We start from the raw sequence: 6,320 nt of genomic DNA on the forward strand, positions 1-6,320 counted from the left end.
TCGATCCCAGTTCATTTATTGGCAGTCACTACTCCCACAAGGGGTTTCTTGCGAAGTCTGGAAAAGATCTTTGGGGGATTCCTATGGGGCAATCCAAAATACGGGTTACGGTTTCATTGGATAAAATGGAGTTCCTTTTGTAAGCCGGTGGAGGAGGGTGCTGTGGGGATACGGTCGGTACAAGCTATCCATGATGCTTTCTCTATGAAGTTGTGGTGGTCGTTCAGACAAAATGTGTCCTTATGGGCACGTTTTATGTGGGGGAAATATTTGAGTGAGGGTCACCCGTGCGAAGCTAACCATATTCGGGGGCAATCGCCCACATGGCGTAGGATGGTGATGGTCAAGGACCAAACGGAACAGCATATTCGATGAGTTTTGGGGAATGAGGAAGTGGATTTTTAGCATGAAAATTGGTTGGGGACTAGGCCTGTGTGCGATACAGTAGAGAATTTTGGGGTGCATTTAGTGGCGAATTTTGCTGAGCAAGGCCGGTGGAGTATAAGTTTGTTACAGCAATGATTACCCCGAGTTATTGTGCCAGACATATTACATATTCCTCCTCTTGCGTCTCGATGGCCGGACCGCCTGGTGTGGGACTTGAACTCCTCTGGTTCGTTTACAGTCTCATCGGCGTATCAGGTGGTGCTCCAACCTGGCCCCAGGTCATTTCTTTTGGCAAAGATATGGTACTCGTTGATCCCTGCGAAGGTTTCCTTCTTTATGTTACGTTTGCTAGAGTCCCGATTACCAGTTATGGATATTCTTACCGTTTTCAAGTACAGGGCCCTTCTCGTTACTGGTGCTGTAAGGATCCGGAGGTAGAGAGTCTTGACCATATTTTTTGCATGGGCGAGATCCCCTTACAGGTTTGGCAGTCTTTCGAAGGGATTGATGGAAGCCGCGACCCAGTTTTACGGTGCGACATGCACTGACAAAGTAGTGGTTACGGGGTACACCAAAATCCGCCTTGAAGCTAGTATATCAAATTCTTCTGATACGTTCCTCGATCAACACGTTTCGAGACACGTAGCACGTTTGCCCAAGGATCTAGCGAGGATGTCCAAGTGAAACAAAGAAACCCTAGCCGCAAGTAGAAAACCCTAGCCGCAAGGATAACCCTAACAAGAGAAGGAAACCCTAGCAAGATAAGGAAACCCTAGCAGCCGTCACGTTATTGTTCTTGCGGCCCAAGCGAGACAGATTTGGGAGCAACGTTGAAACACCAACAACCAGAATTTTTGATGCAACAAACGACTCAAACACAAGAAACAAGTTGTGGACAGAAATTATCAACAAACTAGACACAACACAAAGGAGATAACACACCAACAGATTTTGTGTTCGGATGAACAGTAACGTGAACAGTGTCAGATGAACAGTACGGATGAACAGTTCGATGAACAGTAGAGGTGAACAGTACGATGAACAGTGACGTTTTTTTTTTTTTTTTTTGTAAAACAAGGCAGCGGAAATAAAGAACTCTAAGACAAAACTACGGATATAACGGAAGATACCTCTACCAAAGCTCTGAAGCCAACTGATACGTTCCTCGATCAACACGTTTCGAGACACGTAGCACGTTTGCCCAAGGATCTAGCGAGGATGTCCAACGCTTGGAGTTGCGGGGTCTAAAACCAAACGGACGACACGATTTGATTCAAGACGGTAGACGACACTCCGATGAAGGTGAATACTCCAGGGGAATAGGTCGGTAGAACAATCTAGGACAGGACGCAAGACTGCTCAAAACCCTTGCCAAAGCAAGTAAAGGAATTGTAACTCTCGAATGTAAGAGAAAACAATGCTGAAATATATCATAAAACGACTACCCTAAAACCTTACAAAGCAAGCCTATTTATAGGCTAAAGTGACTGAAACCCTAAAGGGACTAGGAAAGGGAAAAGTCGGCCCATGGTCTTGGGACAAGATGGGCCGGCCCATGCTCTTACTTAAACACTAATCAATTGCTAAATAACTACTAAGGCCTAAGGCCCTATTCGGCCAACTCATTTGGAGGCCCACTTGACTCTTCATGGGCTTGGGTCATGGTGTAGATAACTCGATTAAAATCCTTCAAGCCTTCAATATCTCTATGGACTCCATGTTGGTTTTGGACAATTCGAACAAGGGCTTGGAGGGATTCTTTGAAGAGCTTGGCTCGTGCGCGTGTGACTGGGCCCAATGGAACTCGGACTGGGTCATTACTTGGGCTAAGGTCCGTGCACACTTCCTTGCCTAGTTTGTTGGCACCTCTGGAGGGCTAGGAACTCGGTGCTATTTGAGGGTAAAGGGATGATGGCAGCAAGTATTCACTTGCGTATCCTCGGGCAGCTATGGGAGATTCTCGGTGGTCGGTTTCCCAATTTGGCCACTGGTGGTTTGTCTTGGTATTCTCTGCTTGATTTGGTGGTCACGAGGGACAGACCGAGTAGGATTTCCTGGCACAACTGGAGCAGGTCGCAGTTCAAGATCCCTAAGTTGAATGTTGATGGCTGTTATCGGGACAATCCAGGAATGGCAGGCGGGGGTGGTATTTTAAGGGGCTTATCGGGGCATTTTATTTTTGCCTTTGCTAAGGTGTTTGATATGGATGGAGGTTTGCAGGCAGACCTGAAGGCAGTGCTTGAGGGGGTGAAGCTTTGTGTACAACACGATTTTGCGGATGTGCACGTGGAATCAAATTCTTTGCTCCTGGTTCAAATGTTCCATGACGAGGTAGGGATTCCTTGGTGGCTAATGCGTGACTTTGAGGAGCTTCTAGCTTTACAGCATCATGTGCGGGTAATGATGCATTGTTTTCAAGAGGCAAACAGGTCTGCTATTTTTCTTGCTAGGGTGGCCACAAACTCAGGTTACAATAGGATATTCGAGTCACTGGATCAACTCCCCCTAGAGGTTAGCGGTGAGGTTACTCTAGAACAGGTAGGCATGCCTTCTATTAGGATTGACTAGTGCTCATCAGCTATGTTCCAGTAACTCTTGGAGGCACGGTTTAGGCCCCTCTCTTTGTATACCACCGTTTCCGTAAAAGCAGTAAAAGGAATTTTTATGCAAAAAAAAAAAAATTAGTTTCTTGACAATGACTCTTTAAATAGAAGTAAAAGTCCTCTTGCACAACAAAATCCAAAAAAAAAAAAATTACACCAAATAGTTGAATAGTTACATCTAATTACTATTCCAGCTCGTTATACCCAGTAGTGTTACACCAGATGATTTAGGTGTTGCGCCAAATGACTGAACTATTACATGTAAGTACTAACCTAATTTCTTACAATCAAGAACTAATTTTTTATAGAGGTGATTCATGTAACCACTAAATAAGAATAATTAGAAATAATTCTTTTGGAGTACCCTTTGTACAATTTATAAGAAATGGTTGAAAATTTATACCACAATAAATAAATGGTAAGTCTTAAAGTATTGACAAAATGAAGACAAAGAAATTAGTTGTTTGTGGATATAATTGGCATAGAAAAATGCATATCGGCGGGTATTATACTAGTTTCTGGTCAATGACTTGCTCTTTACACGGAACTACAACTCCTCTTGATCCAAAAACCCAAAAAAAAAGCACCAAACAGTTGGACTGTTACACCTACATAATAATCTATTACACATATTCTCTATCTCAATACATGTCTATTCAAGTTGGTGTCATACAAAAAGATGTAATTATCTAACATAATTTCTTGCTATCTTTTCTGTTAAAAGTGTTCCTAACAATCTACAATAGGTGTACCAAGTATCATTTAGTTTTACTTCAAATAAATAAAAAAAATGTAAACGTGTCTTTAGAAGGATATTGGCTATAGCTAAGAGTCTCACCAAAATTTCACCATCTTTTTTAGCTAATTAAAAATGAAATCATTGATGACAAGGATCAAATTTTCAATAACAACCACAATCAAGATCCAAAAAGTCCAAGGGCCATGTAGCTATGCCAAAAAATCCAATGCTACAATTTTGTGTATGCAATCTCGGACAATGTTACTACTTATTCCCATATAGAAGAATGTAAGTACGTAAGGCATGACATGCAACACAAAGGACATCAAGGAACTTAAACGATATGTTAACAGGGGAACCATATCATGCAACACTATAAAATATATGTGGAATATCAAATAATTCAAAACAGTCTAAAAGATAAAGAAATATAGAACAATATTATTAATAGGACAGATTATGAGGCATAGCAGCACACACCAAAACATCCGCCATAAGAAGGCATAAAGAATACATGCCTACATATTGTTTATCTATGTTAACGTCTAAAAAGACTCTGGAGATTTCATGCACCTCTTCCATTTTCTCGTCTTCTTGCTAATTAATTTATTGAAGGATTGAGATAAAGCTAATAATAAAATAAGTTTAGGTCTCTGTAGGTCGCAATACAATCTTCAATGATCAGAAATTGCAGTCTCCTTCATTAGCAGCTTAGAAGTCTTGGAACAAATTTTAATTATCAAATCAAGATTGCACACATGTGGTTTAAAGGATTTAGATAGTCCACTAGTAGGCTTCACTTTCCAGCAATAGTATCCCAATGACTAATGTTATAAAGCATACCTGTGAGCATATAAATTGATGTCCATAAGTGATGCTTGTTCCTGTCCACAAGGAAGTTATATGGAAAAGCTTGTTTATATCTTTTGCTAACCGATCGTACCTATGCCATTAGTTACTAATTTTCTTTCCTCGTATGCAAAGTATAAGACTTTTGAAGGAACATATCAAGTGTAATAAATCTTGTAGCAGTAATGGAAACAACAAAAATCAGTTCACTTACCACTAAAGCTCTTTGATTCACTCATTTAGAACACTAACAAGACACATCTCTAAGTGGAGAATTCCATCTTTCCAATTCTAGTAAAAAATAGAGATTACCAGTGAATTATACAATATTCCATGATTCTTGTTCTACTTAAGCAAAAAAGCAGGCAGAATATTTTCCCTGATCAATATAAAGTTAACAACAAATAAAACCCAGAATCCTTCAAGGTTGAAGTCTTTAACAATTAAATAATTAATGCACCATCAGAACGTGCAACATTTGTTTAGTGTTCAGCTAAATTATATACTATTTTAGCATTGCTTCAGTCACTCTTAAAACTGAAATAAATTTACTCCACAAATTTAAATAAAATAATGAAAGACGTAGTTTCTTTATATTACTGTCCAACATTTGAGGAAAAAAAATTCAAGTCCAATGTATCAGAATCCTCCATGATTATCCTGAATGCACAATCAAAATTAATCTAGAAAAAATCCAAGAAGAAAAATTAAAACTTGTACAGTATTTACTGTTAACAAATATTCTCAGCTGAACCACATTCACATATTTAAACAACATAGTAGATAAATGAATGAAAGAATAAAATTTTGACAAAAAAGAAAAAGAATGAAAGAATAAAAATTTTGACAAAAAAAAAGAATGAAAGAATAAAATCAAAAGTGGAAAAGAAAAAAGAGGCTGAGGTACTTGTTAAGAGAAGGTGAAAGCAATAAAGATGAGAACAAAAGCCACAACCAAAATCAAAACACTCCCAGGCTATAATAATATTGACATAAATTCTGCATACAAATTGTTATGCAACAAAAGGTAAAAAATAAATGAACAAAACCCCTCGCCTATTACACCATAACACTAATTGAAACCCCAAAAAAATTTTAAGTCAATCTAAATATTAGGGACCTAGTCTTAAAATCAGTATTAGTTAATTAAAAATTAGGGTTCATGACCACCTCCATGACAACTCTCATCCTTCACCATTCATCCAACATTAACAAAATTGCATATAAATATGTGAAATTAACATGCATTTTCTATCCCTATTATACTTTAAATCATCAAAAATGGAGCAAATTTTAATTTCATTCATACCAAAAGGCATACTTTTCTTGAGACAATGCACTGCCTTCTGTTTACTTTCACCAGCATTGTAGCTTTTTGATGTTTGTTTCTTGCCCGTCGAAATTTCTCTCCTCTCCCTCCCAAAGTCTTTTGAAGCTATGTTCTTCCCGATTGAAGAACGCAGCTTTTGAAAGTGACCTTTCTTTTTCTTTTTTATTTTATGCTTCTAAATTCCCATACACAAATAACTCAAAAACACACCGTTTACATTTGTTCCCATACTTTTGAACCTTTTTTAACATATGTATAAAAGAGGGAATGCCATGCCTCAAGAGTGTGTACTATTGGTGATGTGGCCAAACATGATTGGTTGGAGAGTGTTCGTCCAACTTCATCTCCACTTATAGCTTTTTTTTTTACCTTCTGTTGTATGCCGGTTTCATTTCCCTTTTTGTTGTTTCAT

Source organism: Coffea eugenioides, chromosome 7 (assembly GCF_003713205.1).
Source record: "Coffea eugenioides isolate CCC68of chromosome 7, Ceug_1.0, whole genome shotgun sequence".
Lineage (NCBI taxonomy): Eukaryota > Viridiplantae > Streptophyta > Magnoliopsida > Gentianales > Rubiaceae > Coffea > Coffea eugenioides.